The sequence below is a fragment of the Cryptotermes secundus genome, unplaced genomic scaffold (assembly GCF_002891405.2).
Source record: "Cryptotermes secundus unplaced genomic scaffold, Csec_1.0 scaffold833, whole genome shotgun sequence".
In the NCBI taxonomy this organism is placed as follows: Eukaryota; Metazoa; Arthropoda; class Insecta; order Blattodea; family Kalotermitidae; genus Cryptotermes; species Cryptotermes secundus.
In genome coordinates this window covers 66,165-79,014 of record NW_019725852.1, presented here as the reverse complement: position 1 = coordinate 79,014, position 12,850 = coordinate 66,165, and the positions used below count along the sequence as shown (strand labels likewise).

At 40.2% G+C, this 12,850-nt stretch overlaps 1 long non-coding RNA gene across 1 annotated transcript in view; it reads right to left on the bottom strand.

Moving 5' to 3' along the window:
• The window catches only part of LOC111863810, a 16,417-nt gene extending 7,425 nt beyond the window's left edge, over positions 1–8,992 (bottom strand). Inside the window, exons 1-3 of the long non-coding RNA XR_002842670.2 lie at positions 7,843–8,992; positions 7,597–7,650; positions 7,254–7,367 (exon numbers count right to left, since the gene is read on the bottom strand). This is a non-coding gene — a long non-coding RNA (uncharacterized LOC111863810). The remainder of the gene's footprint in view (positions 1–7,253; positions 7,368–7,596; positions 7,651–7,842) is intronic.
• Positions 8,993–12,850: the final 3,858 nt, after the last annotated feature.

Here is a 12,850-nt window from a genome sequence, read left to right as displayed (position 1 = left end):
CCAGGGTGATTTAAATATTTAAATCGCTGGTCCGCAAAGTGTTAAAGAATTTTGACATGTCTGTATGGTAACGGCTCAATAAACATTTCCCAGGCAACAGATACAAACACAACAATGGACAGCACTCTTAAAGGCAGTGCTTTTATGTGACCCATCATATACAGAGAACCTTTGGGTGAGGTAGTGCAGTTGCAAGTCAATAAGTCAANCAATAAAGTGGCGATGGACACAATTAAAGAACATTTAGAAATGCTGCAGCAGAAATTCAATAAGTATTTTGGAGAGAGTGCACAAGATTTCGACTGTGTTCGTGATCCATTCGTTGCGAATTCAGATCATCTTACGATTAATATACAAGAGGAATTCGCAGATTTATAATAAGACAGAACATTGAAACTAAAACTTCTCGAAGTGCCTTTGGATTCGTTTTGGTTGGCAATAAGGAGTGGATACCCGGCTATCTCCGAGATGGCAGTTAATGTGTTATTGCCATTTTCAACTACATATTTGTGTGAACTGGCCTTCTCGACGTTAACTGAAATTAAGACATCAAAGAGGGAGCAGCTCAAATCCATCGATGAAGAAATGAGACTTGCGTTGTCAACGATTCCACCACGGATCAGTTGTCTGTGTGCAGCTACGCAGGTGCAAGTATCACATTGAAGGTATGAGTAGAATTACTTTAATAGTAATAGAAGTGTGTTTTCTACACTCTACAGTGAATTAAAGTTCATTAATTGCTAATAAATGCATGAGTCGATTTCTATTTAATGATAATAAAATAACATAATAATATTATAGTAATAAGTTGATCACGTTACGTATTTATATTAATTGTCTGATATCATGCGTTTTTGAGGGGAATAACATTTTGGTGTGCCCTGCTGAGTCATGGATACTTCACGGTGTGCTGCGAGTAGAAAAAGATTGCGGAACACTGGTCTAGAAAATGTGGGAGCCTCGTTGTGTCACAACCCTATGGGCCTCCAGGGCCCGTTACAGGGATAACTTTATCTTTATTTACATTTATATACAAGAAGAGTACAAATTTATAAGACGCTTGTTAGATCAATGCTGGGGCAACCACCCACATACATCATCATCATCAGTAATCAGTAATCTGTCAAGACGACAGGTCCACAGTCTCTTTCAAAACAATTCCTCCACTTAATGCGATCTAGAGCTTTCTCCTTCAAATATATGCACACCTATATGGTGTCTCTGGATATAATACCTTATACTTGAGCACAGTTTGAGAAGCTAACAATCACTCATTTACTGAAGAAAATCCCGCCTTTCATGGGACCTAAAGTTCACATCTGTGTTCACAAAAGCCCACCACTGTGCCCTATCCTGAAGCAGATGAATCCACCCACGCTTCTCTCCCACCATTATTCTTTAAGTTCAATTTTAATATTATTTACCTAAGGTTTTGCAAGGTCTCTTGTACCTTCAGGTTTTCTGATGAAAATTCTGTATAAATTTCCAGTTTATTCTACATGTGCTATTTGCCCCACCGATCACATTCCTGGTAGAGATTAAGCCATCTTCTGAAAACTTGGCACCAAGCACCTGATTACTCATGTAATTGAAGAAAGCCTCAAAACTTACTCATGTAATTGTTTCCGTTTTTATACCAAATTTCAGTATAAAAATAAGGGGACAGAATTTTTGGGAGTGAATGCAAGCTGCCATTAATGTGACATGTCAGCCCTATATATGAGGGTTGTACTGAAAGTCATGAGCAGCATGCTTTATTATTGACAACCAAATACACCACCTCAATCTACAGACCTTTTTTATTTTTCCACATAATCGCCACTTCTTTGCACACATTTCTCCCAGCGTTCCGGGAGTTTGAAAATTCTCCTTTTGTAAAATTCCATTCCAGCCATCTGAAGACACTGACGCACTGCTTTCTGAATTTCCTCCCTTGTCTCAAAACGTCCACGCAGTTGATCCTTCACAAATCTGAAAAGATGGTAGTCGGAGGGTACCAGATCAGGGCTATAGGAGGGATGTGGAAGAACTTCCCACCCCATCTTTGCAATTGCTTCCAATGTGAGGCGAACAGTGTGGGGGCAAGCGCTGTCATGCAGGATGATGATGTTTCGTCCCGGACGTTTATTGCACAATGCACGATGGAGCTTGTGCAGCATCTGGGCATAATGAGCAACATTGATGGTTTGCCCAGGTTCCAGGAATTCCGCCAGAATAAACCCCTCTGCATCCCAGAAGACTGTGCGCATCACCTTCACAGCTGATGGCACTGTCTTTGCCTTCTTTTTTGATGGAGAATGCAAACGGTGCCATTCAATACTCTGCTGTTTCATTTCAGGCTCGAAATGGTGAAACCAGCTTTCGTCACCCGTCACAATACAGAGCAAAAAATCACTGCATTCATGTCGATATCTCTGCAGCAGTTCTGAGGTGATGGCTTTTCGCTGACCTTTGTGGTCTTTGGTCAATAACTGCGGGACCCAACGAGCACAAACTTTCCTATAGCCCAAGCTTTCAATCATCTCCTGTACTGCACTGTACCCTATTCCAAGTTTTTGGGCTATTGTGTTCACAGTCACACGCCTATCATCTTCAATGATCTCATCCAATCTTTCCTTGTTGCGTTCAGTTGAGGCTGTTCGAGGACGACTGCTCTGAGGCTCATCTTCGATGCTGGTGTTCCCATCTTTAAAATGTTTCACCCATCTTTGAACACTGCTCGCACCCATGCACACTTCCATAAGCACACTGAAGTCTCTGGTGAATTTTTGCAGCAGGGATTTCCTCTTTCACAAGAAATTCGATGACAGCATGCTGGCGAAACGACATCATCATCAGCCATTTTGGTAGAAGTGATACTGGTCACATGATGCAAGCTACTGACGTCACAAGACACTCAAGGTTAACACAACAGCCGGTTCCACCTACCATCGTACTCTCTTTTGTCTGCTGTTCCCAGGTCGCATGCAAAAAAAAAAAGTTGCTCATGACTTTCAGTACGACCTATGTAGTTCACAGCAAAAGGATATACCATTTCAAACCATAAGCAAATACTGAACATATTTTCTATTTCACTGAATATAGAACACAAAACATGGTGGATGTAACCTGTGTTCACTGTCCTGAATCATGCATCAGTTCTCTTGACCATGTTTCAAGAGTTTCTTGCATGACATTTCCAATGTTCACTTGCAGTTGGAGTCTTCTCAGACTATTTTGGTGCACACAGTCTTTTATACAGTGCAGACTAATCACACTGAAAGCCATGATTTAAATCATATGCACTGCAGAGGATCATATAGATCTACGTTTTTGTCAGCTGTAATCATTCTTTGCCTTGTGGGTGCTGCTGTGGCTGACAGGGTTATTAGCAGCCTGAAGAGAGATGTTAGGCCTCATAATAATAAACACATCCCTTGTAACTGATGTCCTTAGATAATGCATAACAATTCTACCATTCAATCTGCTCGTTTCTGTTGAACCACCATGCAATATATTGTAAAAATGGAAGTAACGCAGCATTGTTGTGTCCCTTACAGCCAAGTTTCTGTTGCCAGACACAGACCACCAGCAGTCATGCTCTCAGGTACAGAACTTTCTGCAGTACCAGACATGGGTTTGGGTGGGAAAGTGGTGGCGGAACACAACATTTTGTTGCAACATTATGCAGGTCGGTTTTTAACATACCTACTGCTGAATGTACTGAATGATAAATCCTTAACACTGATGAAGCCATCACCGGTTTGGGTATCTATCTACTTTTTTTTTCTTCAACGTAATGCTGCCAATTTAGCTACTGCCTGTGTTTTTAGACCTGGCCATATTCAACAGAATGCAGAGTGGATCTGATGTAGGCCACTGACTGTGATACAGACTGCAGAGTATGGGTTACTACAGTGACCTCCCCATAATTCAGCTGGAACCACTGCCCTGCTACTTCCTGCCATACTTCCAACATGCATCCCAGAAGGTCAGGTCTAAGAATTGCTGTAGCCTTTTCCCATTTCTGTGAGTGACAATGAGCCATGCACTGCAACTGAAGGTGAAAATTCTTCAGCCAAAACTACAGCATTCTTTCTGGTGATGAATTAGGCAAAAACTGAGTTGAAAGTGAATGATGAGACATTTCCCAGAACTGCGGGACTGAATACAGTTTCCAAAAACTCTGTCAGTGTCACTGAAGTGGTCAGGGCTGTAATGGGTGATTAACTTATGAAATTTCTTATACACAAATCTAATCTCTACCACAGACTGCACACTGATGGGAAACATTATTTAAACACTGAAGAAGTCCAAAATTGTTTTGTTGGCAGAGGTTAGAAATAGAGTATGACCCCATAATATGCATACCAGTTTTGCCCCAGACTGTGAGTAGAAGCCGTTCTGAGGTTGTCTGGCAAGATTGACACTTAATGATAACAGCCACACACAACAAGACTCAGGCAGCCTCTACAAAATTCAACCTGTTTCTGAATATTTCTTCTCAAGTTCAAACCAGTTTACAGTTCATAAAGAGAACTCTGAATGGATGAAGGCATGATCCATGGAGGTGCTGCCTAAAATTTAGAATGTATAATCCCATGAAATTAGTGAGAATGGTGTACGAAGCTGAATCAGGATATATATGCAACACACACACACACAGCCAATTGGTAAAAACTGGAAGACATGTTCTGTCAGTTCTGCACATTAATATAGGTCTAAATCACATCTATTGGGACAAATAGTGTTAACGGTGTGAAATTATATGAACATTTATTATAAAGATTATTTTTTTATTGTTAGTGGGGTGGGACTAAGTCCCTTGTATTGCGGCCACTTCTGGCCTATTGTACCATATTACAAAGATAAATGAGTCTGATGCTACGAGGAATTTCACATGACCTTAGAAGAAAAGCTGAAAGCATGATGAAAGGGCAAAAATTTCTTCACAGAATGGTCAATATTTCAGTTCAAGACAGGCAAATGTACAATTTGAAATTGGTGAGACAGGAGAAGAATTCAGAAGCATATTGCAAGCGAGTCTAGTTCAGATTATGCTAGACCAGTGAAGGAACTACTGCTACAGGGGGTCCAAGCAAGACCTTCCAGGCAGATTATCTGGGACCTGAACAAAAACATAAACTGGAAAAAATAATTGCATTGTGATCAAGGAAAGACAGACCCACCAAGGCTGTGTATGACCTGTGCACAAGAAGTGTAATGAGATGATATGATTGCGAGTTCTGCCATATTCCATTTGCTTTGAGAGATTCCATTCCATGTAGTAGTCCTACTGAATAATTCACTTGCAGTTTTCATACAATTCAGCTCCAAAGTATGATCTGCAACTTCAGGATGTAAGCAAAGCTACTCCCAGCCTCGATAACTTAAATGTACGTAAAATATTTGGGAACTGGGATATTTAATTAAAAAGACATACTGGTATACAGTGTGTTCAAAAAAACCCACAAGAACTTACTTGGAGATTGTATAGTGCTTGACTGTACACTGAAATATATTATTCAGTGTTTCCCATTAGGGTATGTTCTAAATGGATCATCCTGTTGTTATATACAAATGTACAGGAAGGTGTGTATTAGTGAAAGTTTCTCCGATATAAATTCCTATTCTAAAATGCTTTGTTGCCATTGCTTTCAACTTGGAGACAAACTGGAATAGAATGGACTTACTAGGTTATGATGATATTAATTTATTACAAACTTAAATGTCCTAAAGAGGGGCACATAAACTACCAACAGGGCTGGTCTATGCAGAAAAGGTATACTAATATATCTCGTCACTAGTATTCAGACAAGATGGAACTCACGCTTCTGATAGATCTGACTATGAATGTGATGCCATGTAATTTGGCATATGTTTGCCAGCGTTTTGGAGGAACATGCTGCCTCCATCTTCTGCGCAGATGTTATAGTAAATGGCATCACATTCCAGAAGACCACAACTTCAAATCTCAATTAAATATTGGTTTCTGGTCCATAAAAGTAAAGTAAGTAAAAGTAAAGGCAACCCTGTCACAGGCCGTGGAGGCCCATAGGGTTGTGAGATGTTGAGGCTCCAACATTTTCTAGACAGTCAGCTCATGGATGTCAGCCTTATGCACCCGCCGCCCTTTACCCCCCAAAACATTCCAAGAATATTCCTGGTACTCATTTCTGTTAGAGGCTGAGTCGACCCCAGGGCCATAGTGCGGCTGGAAGAATTAGGTCAATTGAAAAAAGGCAAAGGACTTCATTGGGATTCGATCCTGCGACCTTCCGGCTTGTAGCATGGTGCCTCAACTACCTATGCTACCGCGTGCCCCCTGTTTCTGGTCTGTATAATACAAATTAAAATTCAGAATTATAATGCAAATTCAATAACGCCCCATCGAAATGAGAGTTAAAGTATGTGTTAGTAATACCTTCTGACTTTAGTAAGGAGGCTGGTACAGGGATGTGGCTGTTAGTTAGTTGGCTGAGAACTTTGGGTTCAATTCCTGACAGGAGCAAGAGATTTTTCTCTTTTCTACATGATTGAGACAAGTTCTGGCGCATACTCAGTCTCCTGCAAATGGGTACTAAGGGCTCTGCCCCAGAGGTGAAGTGATATGGATGTGAATGTTAACACTCACTTCCAACTAGTGCCAAGGTTAAGAATGTGTGGAGTGATACCTGCACTCCACCATACAGCTTCATGACATGGTGCTTATCTACTCACGCACAGGGACAACTTTACATTACGTTACTTTCAGCAGTAGCACAGACACATGTATCACATGAGGTGAAGACATTTTTGAAAATCTGGTAGCCAGACAAATATTCTGGTCGCCAGAAAAAGGTCAATCAGTATTTTCTGCTGGCTCAATCTCTTGCCCCTACTTTGTGGGTATGATGAATTTCTTACTTCCACAGTATTTCTCCTATACATATGTATGCCAGGCATAAGGTAATTGGAACAAACTGAATTTAGAGCTCCCAACAACTGCACACCAAGTGAGATACTAGTCTCCATCCAATAATTCTAGTCACCACTGGCAAACCATATTTTTCACCATCCATATTACAACTTGCTACCAAAGTTTAACTCTTCTTTCGGTCACAGGGCACTTGTGTCAATGAAGCGAAATGCAGCAAATGAATTTAATAATTACTAACATGAAAATGTAGAAGCCCTTTGATTCAGATGTCTGCATAGCTCTGCATGATGCCTGTGAATTCTACTGTCAGTGAGTATTTCTATTTATTACATATATATAATAAGATATACAGTACCTGTTATTCATATACAGACTTAGGTTCCTGTTTTAACTATTTATTCTTTTTGTGTTCATCTACAAACTTCTTTATCCTTTCCAAAAGCTCAGCTGGTTCATCAACTCTGGGAATCTAAAATATATTGTATCCAGGAATATTATCCACATGACGAGAGTGACAATGGAGAACAGAATTTATTGAAACATCTAAGGGTAACAGGTCAAATACCATGACTTCAGAAAAATACACAAATCTAACTATTAAGCATGCAATGTAATGATGCAACAAATATCTTGTCAAGCTGGTCACGTGTAATTCTCTTCTTATAAGAACACACAAACAAAATGTTCACAATAATTACCTCATAATTTTGACTCAGATAGACCCCAACATACACCCCTGTTCCAAAAGTTATCTGCAAGTAAACAATAACATCATAAAATAGAATTTTAAATCCAGTCTCTTTAAGATACAACGCCTTTTTCAATAAAGCGGGCATGCGTATAAATAAACTTGCAAGCAAACGTTGTTAAAAAGATAACGGGCAATGAATTACATAATCTACAATTTATATAATATTAAATATATATTATTATTAATAACTTACCAAAAATTTCAACATCTCACCCTACTTACAAAATATAATTAGAAAGTAACGATCGTAGGCCCAACCAAAAACTGGGCATCCCACTTCGCGACAGTTGCTACCAGTTGCTACCCACTGTTTGCAAGTGATCCAACTAATCACCCGAAAGCCGACATTTTGTTCCTGACACGAACAGCTGATTGTAGCACACGGATTATATCGACCGGCGGAACACAGTTAACTCTGCGTGAGATTACTAATTGATTTATGGTATTACATGTAATGAAACTGTTGAATAATTGAAGCGATTGAAGCCTTTCCAAAAAACGCGAAATCAAGTTGGAGTTAAACCGTGTTATATGAGCGATCATTAACCATTACGAATAATGATCAACTTGCAGAATACCAACAAGAAGAAAATTAGAAACTGGTATCTTACGGACTGAAATATAAGTGAAGTGAGTTTTTTTAGACGGCAAGGTTTAAGGTTCTAACATTTGCCATCATTAATAATTCTATAGAAAATTCGAAGATGTAGTGAAGTGACGACGTTATTAGCGTTATGGGTGTCCCCGCCAGCAGCAGCCATTATCCACAATTCCTAGGCTCACCACTGCTTCCGTAACACGCGAAGGGAGATACCATCATCATCATTATTAGCAAAACCACTTTTTCAGCCACAGCCTTCCTTAGGCGATTGTGCCATATTTGATCCGGTTTTTTGTTTTTTTGGATTCTGTAACAATAATATTGTACAGAGCTTGTGGGCCTCAGCCTTTGCTTCCAAGTCTCCCCAACCTGGAGGACCAGTGGTAGGCAGGGTGGCCCAGTTATACCCGCAGGCAGGAGGGCAGGAGGTTCCATTATCATTGCCATATGCAACTTGTAGGGCTGCGCTGTAGATGTTCTAACCCACTTCTACACGTGGAGAATCTGGATAACAGCTGCACTCACTACATACAATTAATGACTTTGGAAATTAGCCATTATGTTTTTATTTAAAAACAACATTTTTGAGGCTGGACTCTGTCACAATCCTCAGGTAAAAGAGCCTACCTACTTGGGCAAAATTGATACATCTAGTCAAAAAAGTAAATGTTCATCACAAACGTTTGAAAAAAATATGTTTTGGCCATAGCTATTCGTTTTGGTTCATCCTGGTCCATCACACTAGCAATATTATAACAGAGGTTATCAACTTCGTCCAGTGTGACTGATAAATGTTTCTTTTTCTGTCTCTTTTTAATCTTCCATCCTTGACATGTTTTGGTCTGAGGGACCATCTTCAGAAGGATATATCAATACAGGCAGAAACTACTATACAGTGTTATTGGTCAGTATCAATACATTTGAAGGATGGAGGATTAAACAGAGAGAGAAAAAAATTTATCAGTCACACTGGACAGAGTTGATAATCTTTTATAATAGATATTTGCATTCAATGGTATAACTAGTTTCATCACATATATGAAACAAATCAGATCAGTTTGATTTGTAAATGATGTGTATAACATGAAGAAATACTTAAAAGTTTCCAGATATGAAATATCTCGAACAATACCCATTTACATAATACACTGACCATACAGTAGTTATTCCTCATACCAGATTACAGGTGTGTTCAGATCATAATCTGAGGATTACAAGACCCTCTCTACATGCACAGAACAACAGAATACAATACGTAATTAAAGCACTAAAAAACTTATACTAAAACATAGGCTGCATTCTGAATGAAAACATCTGATATCAAACCTCTAACACTAAGATACTGACATTTTGAGTTAGTAAAATCCTAAGTCATGTTGCTGAGGATATTACTATCATTTTATGTTCAGAAATGAACATAATTAGAAAATGCATGGATGTTTGTAATACTCTGGACAGTGGCTTGAAGCCAGTAAACTAACATTAAATTATTACAATACAAATTTCAGAATTTGTTACTAACAATGAAAGTATGTATTGACCTAAACATAGGTTAGGATGATAAAAGAATTGAATAAGTTGTAACAACTTACTTTTTGGCCTATTAATTGATAGGCCTGATAACTTAAATTGGAAACACAGATACAGCAGTAACTATTTACAAAAAATAAAGATTATTTACACATTTATATTCTTCATACAAGGAGATGGAAGAAGAAAACTATCCTGTAACAGGCTGTGAAGGCCCATAGGTTTGTGAGAGAGCCAACATTTCCTACATACACCCAGGGGTCATTGTTCTGAAGTGGGTAACCTGAACATAGCAAGAGCCAATAAAGAAATAATCCCAGTTAATTTTTACCTATAAATGTAACTATGTATGGGATAAACATGAGGTTCATTTTCACACACAGTTCTCAATTGCAACATACTTCTGCCAAGATAACATGTATACTTGACCTCTGAGACATATACTGAACTAATAATGTCTATTATAGATGTCATGTTCTTCAAGTAATCTGAAATGTAATTATGATCACATCAGTGGCTGGCACACACACATCCTTCCAGCAGTTCAATAACTAAATAACTACCCAATTTCAGATGACAGCGTGGTTTGTGTCACATGATAGCACAGACTTATACTAAACTTAATAATTAACTCTTTGGTAGGAGAACCAGAAGATGTGACGCTGTTGATTTCAAAGCCTACTACTGGACACGATATTAAGCCAGGTCCATCCACCTTGCAACACATTCCTCCAAAATCCATCTTCCTAATTAACTGTCTCACTGGTAGCAAAACCTGGAGGTTCAACACAATTAGTATCGAAGCACAGCATTGGACATAATCCTGAGCCAATTTCATCTGTTGCCCATCCTCATAACTTATTACTCTGAGACTCATCTTACTTACTCTTTGGTACCAGAATCCAAAGGTTCAAGACAGCTTATACAAAATCCTGCCATTGGACATAAGGATGAACCAGTTCTATCCACCTTCCAGTATACACAGTGTGTCCAGGTTCTGTTAGAACTGTGTTCATTAAAAATACAAGATGTGAATTATTTTCAAAACTTCATCATTTTATTCAAAATAGTCTCCTTTTGAATCAATACATAGCTGGAATCGATTGAAAAGTTCTTGAAAACAGTCACTGTACTCCTTTTGTGGAATCGTATTTAAAACTGCAGTAGATTCCCTTTGGATGTCCTGGATGGTGTCGTGATGGCCTCTTTCATCGCCAACTTAACTTTTGGGAACCAGAAATCTGCTGGAGCCAAATCTGGCGAATACAGAGGATGCTCAAGGACTGTGATCGGTTTCCTGGTGAAAAAATCGCGCACGATCTTTGATTTGTGGGTTGGGACATTGTCGTGGATGAGCGACCAGTAAACTTGCTCTCGATATTCAGGTGGAATTCGAAGAATTCTCGCCCACAAACGATTGAAGTGTCTTCTTGACACCTCTCACAAGTGGGACTATCACTTAGTCCCACTTTGAAGAGGTGTCCTTTAAGGTGACAGTGTCCTATTGTCCTATAAGTAGTCCCACCACCCATCGTAGCTGGTTCCTGTTTAACTTCAACAGTTCCTTCGCTTTTATGCTGAGGGTCCTCGAATGAGTCCCTTTGCTTGACTGAGTCCTGTCAATGTTCCCCAGTATTTCTTTGTTTCATGTTTGTCCAGTCAATGATTGCCTGTCTGGCAACTCCTATAGAGATGCTACAAGCTGGTATAGGTCCTATGACCGGATGTTCAGCTCCAATCTTAGCTAATTGGTCTGCTGTTTCGTTTCCAGCAATACCCTCATGCCCCAACACCCATATCAGTAGCACCCTGTTATGTTTTGCCAGTTCCATGAGGGATTGGTAGCAATCCCAGACAAATTTTGAGTTGATCTGGTGTTTGTCAAGCGCTTTAAGTGCAGCTTGACTGTCAGATAGAAAGTATATATGTGCCTATTTCTATAGGTCCTATCTAAATTCTCCATAATAGATGCAATAATGGCATATAATTCTGCCTGGAATACTGTCGTGTACTACCCAAGGCTGAAACTAAGTTTCCGCCTCATGCCATAGCAGTACACACCAGCTCCAGTGCCCTTATATATCTTGGAACCATCTGTCAGTTGTTCCTGAAGTGTTGTCGAGAGCGGTCGTGTTTGCGGAGAGTTAATAGAAATGGGTTGCTACCTGGAGGACTATCGAGCTCGTGTGGGCAACTGGGCTGCAAGGACTCCCTGGCGCCATGTCCAAGGCCGGGAGGTGAACGGACAAGCAAGAAGCTACATAGGCAACATGCTTCTATGCGCAGCGGCTCTAGCCATAGTATTAGTAATAGTCGGTGTGGAGCAAAACCCTGGTCCTGTTGTGGAGGCTGAGAACATTCTACAAGTATTGTGTAGCGGGTGTGAGAGGAACCTGAAATCGGGAACACAGTGCGACACATGCGGACGCTGGTTTCACAACAGCTGTGGCAATGTAAGGGCCCAAATGGGAGAGAGAGGGAAGTGGAGTTGTGAGAGATGCAGGTGGGGCAGGCTTTGACAACTGGAGGAGAAACTGGAGAATGCAATGAAGCAGATTGAAGAACTTAAACAGAAGAACAGTGCGCTGGAAGATCAGTTACGAGGAACGGTTGCCAGGGGTGATACGGTGCAGAGACAACAAGATGCTGAGTGCTTAGTGTTGGGTGACTCCATTATACGCAATGTGGAAGCTGAACATAAGAGGGTACAGAGTTTTCCAGGAATTAGAACTGAGCAACTGCAGCGAGTCATAGACAACAGAGATATAGGAGCCCCTGATACTGTCGTAATTCATGTAGGCACTAACGATCTAAGACGAACTGGAAATCTGGATTATGTGATGGGTGATGTATATGCTCTGGTGAAGAAGGCTAAGACTAAGTTTCCTCAAGCCACTTTAGTTCTGAGTGGCGTACTTAGGCGCAGAGACGTGTCGTGGCGGCGTATTGGAGCACTAAACGACAGATATGACTGTGTAGCGAGGTCACTAGGAGTTACATTTGTGGACCCAAACAGTTGGATTGAGGACTGGGACTTCGGCAGGGATGGACTACACATAAACAGTAGCGG